Here is a 9,859-nt window from a genome sequence, read left to right on the forward strand (position 1 = left end):
CTCCATCTGGAACTGTTTATGTACCTGGCAGAAAAGGAACTAACCTTTATCAAGGACTGATTACATGCAGAGCATTTTACATATATCATCTCTTTAAGCCCCACTGTAACCCTAGGTGGTAAATTTCACCACTCCTATTTTCCAGATGAGATAACTGAGGCTTAGAGACAGGAAGTGTCTTAACCAAGGCCATACAGAGGTGGGATTGGGGTTACACCCCAAACTGTGCGATCCCAGAATGCACGCTCATTTCGGGCCCTGGTGGAAACACTTCCTTATGGTTACGGGGTGGCCAGCAGGCATTCTGTGTACATGGAAATCCTGTGAAGGGAGGTTGGGCTGCTTTGTAAATGCCAGGAGCCACTGTGGCATACCTAAGGATGTCACATAGAAGGGGGTGCAGGGAGAAGCAGGGCCACCAGAGGGGTCATTGGTCTGTGCTCTATGGAGGAGAACCTTCTCCCAGGAAGAGGTTGTCCTGGAGGGAGAGAGCTCCCTTCCCGGGGGGTCTGTAAGCAGAGGCTGGGTGAGGACATTCACTCACTCATCTGGCGACTTTGGAGCAATCACTGCTCGCTGACCTTGAGGGAGCACCAGGGATGCAGCGTGGGTGAGATGAGCCAATCGCTGATCACGTGATGCTCCCAAGGCAATGGAGACGCGTCTGCTCCAGCAGCCAGAACTTCAGAGATATGACAGGGTGGATGGCCCAAGTCTGCGGTTCTGAAACGACCTTGGACAAATGCATTAGGTTCAGCTTTTTCACTGGTGAAGCCTCGTTGCTTCAGGCGTCTCTTGCCAGGTAACCAACCACATCAAATTGTGGCGGCTGAAAGGAACAACTGACGGATTCCCCTGATTCTGTGGGCTGACTGGGCAGTTCGGCCGTTCTCAGTGGACCCAGTCCCACGGCCGCACTTGACCGGTGGGTCAGCCAGGCCTGGGTTCTGCTGGGATGGCCGGGCCAGCCGGGCCTCTCTCCGTGTGGCTTCAGGGCCGCCCTCCACAGGGGCCCATATCATTTAGTAGTGCAGCCTGGGCTGGGCCCCGAGGGGGTGGGTGCAGAGGCTGCAAAGGCCACCGGTGTCTGGGCTCCAGAGCACGCACAGCCTCACTTCTGTCACACGCCTCGGGCCAAGGGAACCATGAGGCCAGCGCAGACCAAGGGGTGGGGGGATAAACTTCACCTCTGGATGGAGTCACATTTCAAAGGGGTGTGTGTATCCTGGTGATGAGAGGGATTGGTGCCATTAAAAAGCTACCTCACTGCCCTTCCCAGAAAGACATCAGGCCAGTGACAAATGACTACATGGCTTACAGGCCGGGTGTCAGGAGCCCTGATTTCCCTGGGCTCCTGCACCACATATTGAATGATGTGAAACCTATTGCCTCCTCTCCCAGCCTCAGTTTCTCTCTGTGCAATGGGGGCATTGGCTGCGGTGGTCTCTGGCCTGGTGTGAGTGCAGGGTGAGACCCAGGTGCAGAAACACTGAACTGTACCGTATCAGAGAAGTGGAAGCTTAACCACTTCTCTGACAGAAGAAACTGCCCCAGCAGCTCCCTGCTTCCCATTGACCCCATTCTGGTGGCAGTCACTACCCCCAGCCCCCAGCTCCTAGGGCAGCCTCCCCATGACAGTAACAACTGTCAGTCAAAGGGAGGACATGGGACTCAAGCAGGCCAATCCGCCAGCTTCCCTGAGATCAATACAGCAGCCCAGAGGGATGGAAGTTCTCATTTGCCCGGAATTCTAAACTTTGGCTATTGGCTGCTACAGACCAAGGGGAAGACACGAGGCCCCCGCTTGGGCTCAAAGAGAGCCGCAGGAAGCACAGATGAATTTCAGACAGCACTCCCCAGGCTGCCGACACCCCAACACCCACCCCAAACCCTGGGGAACACAGCTCTCCCTTCAGGTCCCTGGTGACCCCAGTGTCTCCTCCAGCCACATGAGCCCCTCAGTTTTTCTTCTGTTTAAGCTAGTTGGGGTTGGGTTTCTCTCCTGGAGTTTAAAGAGGCCTGAGAAACACTAACATTGTCTCCTAAGCAGTCACCGCTACAACTAGTCAGTCGAGGGTTGAAAGCGGCTTTACACAAGTGACACCCTCAGTAGACATGACTGGTGGCATTTTGTTATGGGCACCCAGGAGAGAGACTTCTCGGCTGTCCCTGGCCTCTCTCCCCACAAGCCTGCTCCCTGAGGCTTGTAAAATAGCATCGCCTCCCCGGAGGTAACTGAGGAAGAGGAGAACAGTACTCCCTTNTTCCCTGGGTCCCCCCCCCCCCCCCCCCCCCCACCCCCTGCAATGGGCAGAGAGGCTCAGGCAGCAGGCAGCCATTGCCTTGGGTTCACAGCCAGGCTCCACCACTCACGGACTGCAAGATCTTGCAAACCTTACCAGACAGGCCTGGGGTCAGTGTCAGAGCAATGCTGGGCTCGCCCACAGGCACAGAAACTGCTTAACACATGGCGGGTGCTGGGTCAACCAATGTTACTTCTTTCCTGCAATGTTATCTGCCAGTAAATTTGAAGAGAGTGGTTTGAAGGTGTTCCCATTTTGCAGATGATGAAACCAAGGATCGCAGAGGCTGAGAGACTTGACCAGGGTCACACGGTTGGTAAGCGAAGGGAGGGAAAGCTGAGAGCCAGGCCCAGGTATTCTGATAGCATACCTGATGCTATTTGATCACCCTCCCCCTTTGGAAGATGTGGCCTCAGGGGACATGCCAGCCCCCTGGGTCAGAGGACGGCTGGGCTAGTTTACTCTGCCCAGACCCCTGTTCACCTACCTTGCCAGGAAGGCCTTTCTAAAATGCACCCCAGTGTTGGGGCACCTGGGTGGCTCAGTTGGCTAAGCGTCAGACTTCGCTTGGGTCACGATCTCGTGGTTCATGGCTTCTGTCCGTGTGGAGCCTGCTTGGGATCCTCTGCCTCCGTCTCTCTCTCCTCCTTCCTTGCTCTCAGGCACTCTCTCTCTCTCTCTTTCTTTCTCTCAAAAAAAAAAACATTAAAAAATAAGAATGAAATAAAATAAAATAATAAAATAAAATGCACCTTAGTGCTGGAAACAAGGCGCTTTGGTCTCACAACATCCACTGGCTCACGGTTCATCCTATGCCATTGGTAGGAGTCAAGGAGACCCTAGACCTGGGTTCTGGAGTTGAAAATGCACTTGAGGCGTTACCTAGTTCAACTCCCCTCACAGATGGGGTGACTGGGGCTCACAGAAAGGGCAAAACACTTATCTACCATCACACAGCAAACTACTGACAGGGCTAAGGCCTACACCCAGGTCACCTGTCCCCCCACCCCCATCCAGGGCTCCCGGAGATAGCTGATTCACCCTGAGGCCCTGGCCCCACCGGAGGGAAGCTGAGATGGAGGGAGGGATCCATAGAGGCCAGCACGATGAACGGAACTGGAACTCCCCAGTCCTTTCAGCCTGGGTGACCCCCTCAGCAGGCTGTGTGCAGGGGTGGGGGGTGGAAAGGTGTGTGCCCCTGACCAATGGCAGTCAGGCACGGGCTGAGAAGCCTGTGGACAGGAAGCCCCCAGCACGTCTGGCTGATCAGATAACCAGAATCACCGGGGGTAATTGAGGAGAAGGAAAATATATTAACATCTACAGCAGCAGCAGCCGAAGGCATGCTCGCCCAGCCTAGATTATTAGAGCCTTCCCCCTCTCCCCCTGAAGGGGAGCTTGCAACCCAGCCTGCACAGCCCTGACACACGCAGCCCTTGAGAAGCCCCTGGACAGGAGGAAGAAGGAGAAAAAGGGAATGGGGGGGGGGGTCGTTTTGCCCTAAAGATGAAAAATGTTTTTACTCACAAGTGTCTCTGAGAATCCCAGAATGTCTGAGGTGGTCAACTACTCAGCTGATACAAACGGGGAGCTTGGCGTCCGGGGAGGGGCAGTCCAGGCCCCCTTGACTCTGAATCCAGGATTCTGCCACCTCTTCATGCTCTCCCTCACCTCCCAGGGCAGGCTTCTCAGCCCTTAGCTAATGCCCGGATTGTAATTCACAAGACAGAGCTGAGTATCAGGAAGGAGATGGGATGGCTCAGGGCTGGGCTTCAGGAATTCTGGGATCTTCTTCTGGCTTCCCTCAACTCCTGTCAGAATGGAAAGTCACTATCCTCTCATCTGACTTAATCAGCTATAGTGCACATGGGGCCAGAAAGATCTGGGTTCAGATAACAGCTCCAACATTTGCCAGCCCCACTCTTTTGAACCTCAGCCTCCATATCTATGAAATGGGCATCCTAATCCCATCTTGGAGAATACAGAAGATTTGATGGGGTTGCGTTACTCTTGTTTATGGATGAGGAAACTAACACTCGGGGAGTTTAAGCAATTTGCTCACACAGTGGGATACTGCTAAAAACAAAATTGGGCAAGATCGATATTGGAGCCCAAGTCTGTGTGACTCCAAAGAGCTTTCTGTTTCTACTCTAGCTGGGAGCCAGAAGGAGATTTCTGGCCGAAGTGCTGCTTATGCAAACGTTTCCAGGCAATTCATTCAGCCTCTCGCTAAGCAGAAAGTTAGACCCAGAGGTGGGTGAATCCCAACTGGACCAAGGCCACCTGGAATGGCTCCCACTGAGGTGGCCAGAGTGCCTTGCAGTGGAAGAGCTAAGGACACTCTTGACCCCAGCCCCTTAGATGGAGCAGCCTTGATCCTCCCCCCCACCTCCTTTCTAGACACCCCACCCAAAGCCCCACCCCTTTTTGCAGCTTTTATAACCCCTTGGCCTTCCCCCAGCTTTTACTGACCCTAATGCTCTAGGAGAGGAGGCTGGGTGTCCCAGCACGTGTATATGTGCACTTGGTGCTGAATGCGTGGAAGCTGTCTGTGCATTCTCCCTGAGTGCACGGAAGGGCATCTCTGTGCATGAACTAGACAGGGGCACCGGGTTTGACCTCATCTTCAAGGTGTATATGGCCATTTCACCTGTGTGTGCTACTGAATGTGTGTGGGCATATGGTGGGGGTGCAAGTATCTCCTGAGCGTGTTGTGACCATTTGTGGGGTGATAGGTCGCAGCCCTGGGTGCAAGGGGGACCGGCTGTTCATGTGCGGAGGGTATTTTGTATGGTCGAGAACCTGCAGTGGGCTCTGTGGGCCCGTGTGTGTGTGTGTGTGTGTGTGTGTGTGTGCGTGCGTGCACGTGCGTGCGGAGGGATGAGCAGGCAGGCTGGGGCAACTGCGAAAAACGGGGAAAATGGTGTTTTAGGGACTCGAGACAAACGCCTCTTCACCAAGTCTATGTTTCCCTTCTACTAATGAACTGGATTATCTTTGAGATTATGTTTGGGAATGAGGCCCGTGGGGTGCAGGCAGACAGAAGCCATGGCAACCTCAGAACCTGACCCAGCAAGTTAGAAATGCTGNGTGTACCATCAGCTGGAAACACCAAGGTGTGCGTGCGGAGAGGGATGGGCACTCACCTAACCAGCCTCAGGGGAGTTGCCTCAGAAGCACAACTCTAGCGGCAGCCCAGGTCTATGCTGGGCAGGAAGCACCTCTGTAGTCCCTTCTAGTTTCTAAAACCCGGTTCTCGTCCGGTAGCCCCCTGGGGACAGGAGGCAAGGAGTCCAGAAAACTCCCCAACAGTCACCCCAGAGGCTGGAACGCCTGCCTTGTTTCTCGTCGTGCCTAACGTTTCCAGCGCGCCGCGCGCCGCAGAGCGCTCTCGCTTCCTTTCTCCGCAGAGAGCTCAGAATGGCTGATCCCTTTTCCAGAAGTGCAATCAGAGGACTCGAGAAATGACCCCTTCAAAGGACTTACTGAGCTGGGACGTACTGGGATGCCTAGAGTAATCGAGCTGCAAAAACCCCTAGTGATGTCCGCCAGGCTCCTGGCTGAGACCTCAGCGGGACATCCCCTTGAGCCCTGGGGTCCTCCTCGGTCAAATCAGAGTGGTTGAGGGTCGCTGCCGCGCTTGCTGCGAGGGTTAGAAACCTGCCCTACCTGGGCCCCACGCGCCGCAGGTCCTCCGTAGGCTCGCAGGAGGCACGCTTATTAAAACACCGGCTACAGTTAATAAGTCCCCCCTTTGTAACTCGACGGGGTGCGAAGTCCTCCGTGCCGCCGGCGCCGCGGGTCCGTGGCGTCCGCGGGGACCCCGCCCCCGCCCCCCGCGCGCGGCCGGAGCCACCCAGGNNNTCAGTGCGCGCCCGGCGACCGCCCCAGGAGGTGAGCAGTGGCCGCGGGCAGCGCGCGGGGGCTCAGCGGGGACCTGCTAGGGCCGGGGCGTTCGAGTCCGAGGGGGACGGCGCGACCCCGTAGGGCACCGACTCCCGGGTAAGCACATCAAGCCCTCCTCCACACCTCCCCTCGGCGGGTCTCCGAGGAATCCCCTCGAGGAGCGCAGCCCCGCAGGGGCCTGCGGGCGCTGGCTCTCCCGGCGCGCATGCCGGAGGTGGGTTGTGCCGATTGTGCGGGCCGCTGCCAGCCTCTCCGGCCCCGTTCCCCGGGTTAGACCCTCTCTCTCCCAGTCGGAGCGCGAATGAGGTCATGCCCGAGCCATCCCGGGGGTGGGAGACTTGGACAGCGAGGCAGGGCACAGGGTGTGTGTGGCAGGGCGCGAGAGGGTGGCCAAAGGCAGGAACTACGGCAGCTCGGACCAAACTGGGGAGCAGGGGCGGACGCCTAGCTTGGAGCCCAACTCCCAGAAGCGGCACGGGAGAGGGGAGAACCCGGATTTGTTTACAGACCTGAGCTCCAGGCTGGGGGGTGGGGAGGAGGAGAGCCCTGTCCCGGGACCGGAGGCACATCTGGAGCCGCCTCGAACATCTGGCTGAGCTCACGCGCGAGCCCCACAACTCTCGCCTCCTGGTGCTGAGGTGCCTACACGGCCTCAGGATCCTTAGACTCTCGGGGTCTGGCTCCAGAGGGGTGGCGGGAGGTGCCCGGCGTACTCCCACCCCACCCTTCCCACTTCCAAAATAACCCGTCTCGCGGGTAACCCGGCGCATCTTCCGCAGCCGAGCAGACAGATTTTGCAAGACTCGCGGCTGGGGTCAAACCTGGGTTGCGGGCCCGGCCTAGCTCCGCGTCGCAGGTAACCTTGAGGCGGTCGCTCGGCGCCACCGCCTCGCAAGGTCGGCTCTGCCGGCTGCGCAGCCCGAGGCTTCAGGCCCGGCCCGCGCGGACCCGACGCCCGGCTTGGACCCTCGACCCCGAGCGCCGAGCCCGCTCCGGCCCAGTGCGGGCTCATCGCGGTGAGGGAGGCCCGGTGTGGCCCGGCCGGCTTGGCTCAGAGCGGCGGCCGCCCTGGCAGCGGCGCTTGCAAGGACTTCCAGAGCTCAAGCCCTATAACCACCTGTTGGAGGCCGATTGCGGCTACGGAGCTCACGGTGTGGGAGACCACCTCTCTCGTGCTCTGCTAGCGGGGTAGCTTGGCCCTTAACGCCAGCGCGGGGGCCAAGGGACAGCCTGTCTCTCCCGAAGACACTGCGCTTTGACGCGGGCCCACTACGCTCCAGGCCCCAGGGGAGGCTCCGCTCTGGGCCTGGAACGAGGAGTCGAGCAGTTCCGGGCTGACCGCGACAAGTGGATGTCTTATAGAACAGCCAGCACCGAGAGGGCACTTACTCTACGCCTCATCCCATCTCCAGACGAGGACACCGGGGCCCAGGAAAAGGAGGGGACCTGCCCAAAGTCCCCCCGTGCGGGAGGCGGCAGCGGATCCCACCTCGAACCCCGGCGTAGCGCCCCCTGGCGGGCCGGGGGCTCCGCGAAGCGAGTGTGCCCGGACCCACGGGGTGCAGGCTGAGGGTGACCCAGTAGCCAGAGCCTCTGTCCCGGACGTTCTTACGCGGGACAGGAATAATCCGTCAGGACTCAGAGACCAGACCAGGCGCTGCCTCTCCCACCAAACGTACTGGGGCAATGGAGGGAGAAGGCCTGCCCGGGCCTCTCAGAAAGGGTCTGGAGTAGCTGTAAGCCTGGGTCCCCGTTTGAGCTGCGACCTGGGCAGCCCCTCGTCTCTCTGGGCAAGTTGAGCTGGACATGCATCCCCCGCTGTGAGTCTGCACTCTCCTCCGTCCGCGTGCAGCCCCTTCCTCCTCCCCACTCTGGAATGCTGGGCGCCTGGTGGTGTGTGTGTGTGTGTGTGTGTGTGTGTGTGTGTGTGTGGTGTGTGGGGTGTGGGTGTGTGGGGGGTGTGTGTGTGTGTGTGTGGTGTGTGGTGTGTGTGTGTGTGGTGTGTGTGTGTGTGTGTAGAGTGCACACTTCGGGACGAAGTGGGGGAAAAAAGAGACAGTGACTGAAGTTTTCATCGTCTCCTCTCCCCCCATGTCCAGCCTGTATACTTCTCATTCTCAAGAGTGTGGTAAACTTTCACGGTCAGTAAGACAAAGGGCTTGGATGCAGGCTGGGTGGGAGGAGGGGGCTCAGTTACACTGAGAACCCCGCTGAGACCGCTAGCCTCGGACTCGGCACGTTTGTAGTGAGCGCCTCCGACTTAGGCGCCTAGCGGGAGACTGCGAAGGAGGAAAAAGACACGTAGTTCAGGGCTTTCTTCCTGCTTTCTTCTGGGTTCCGCCGCGAGGCTCCAGGGAACAGTGCGGTTTCAAATCTATTGCGTGTGCCTAAGGCACACACGTAGACGCACACACTCTACAGGTATTCGTCACAGTGTAAACTCAGGCAGAGGGGAGCTCAGAGGACCGCAGGCTCCTGGGAGGCTTGAAAGACTTCAGGAGATGCGCGGTCAAGTCCAGTCCCTTGTTTTCTGAAGGGGAACTGAGCCTGGGGATGGTGGAGGGCTCTCCCAAGCTCACACAGCCAGAGGAGAACGCCCCCTTCCTTCTCAAGCGCCTTCCTTCTCAAGGCGGGTGCCTCTTTTTTCCAATTCCCCAAGCCCTTTAGAAAGGAATCTCTTTGTCTTTCCTCCTCCCCAGGGGAGAGGGGCTGGGGCTGCTTTTGTCTCCGAGAGAATGCCAGGTGTTGGTAAATTTGGAGAAGTTGGGAAGGCAGTTAATGAGGTGAGGATGAAGAGAAGGAAGACCGAGAGAGAGAGAGAGAGGAGAGAGAGAGAGAGAAAGAGAGAGAGAAAGAGAGAGAGAGAGAGAGAGAGANAAAGGGGCCGCTAGACGCTGACTTGGAGACTTGGGAACCACTGTACAAAGACCTTTGCCATTTCATTTCTCATCCTCCCCTTCACCGATACCCATGGTAAGCCCGCGTTTCCTGGTCTTCTGACCATTCGCCAACTCACGGGCCATCTGGGCAGACGTGGGAATAGCACGCGGGGCACGGACCTGCCGCTGACTCCGGGTGAACAACGCCGTCTCCACCTCCCCGGGCCGCAGATTCCTCATCTGTGAGATGGGGGCAGTGGTGGTACCTGTCTTGCAGGGTTGCTGGGAGGCCCAAATGCAATCGTGTTAGGTGAACTTTCTTTATCAAGGCGAATTGTGTCTGAATCCCAGTTGTGTCCCTAGTTTACGGGGGAGGTAAACTGAGACCCAGCGGGAAAGGAGAATTGCCAAGCCCCTACGAACTAGTAATTAATATTTTGGAGATAACGCAGATTCTGGGCCTGGCGCCTCGGCCTCCGCGGTGACCCTCTTCCTCTTTTCCTTTCCGTCCCTCCCGGTCCGTGTGCCTCGGGGCTCCCTCTGCCTCGGTGTCTTTTCGCCTCGGTCTCTGACCACTTTCTCCCTCTCGCTGCCTCCGGTCCTGTCGCCCGCTTCCCTGCTGGTCTGCAGCCCGGGTCCCAGCGCTGGATGGACACGCCCTGGGCCGCGCTCGGGCGACACCTAATTTGAGCCAGACGCCGGCCGCGTCCCGGGCTGCGCAGGGCGGGAGGCGACGCCCGCAGCGCGCTCGGCCTCCCGGGGTCCGACCCC

Source organism: Crocuta crocuta, unplaced genomic scaffold (assembly GCF_008692635.1).
Source record: "Crocuta crocuta isolate KB4526 unplaced genomic scaffold, BGI_CrCroc_1.0 scaffold271, whole genome shotgun sequence".
NCBI classification, from domain to species: Eukaryota; Metazoa; Chordata; class Mammalia; order Carnivora; family Hyaenidae; genus Crocuta; species Crocuta crocuta.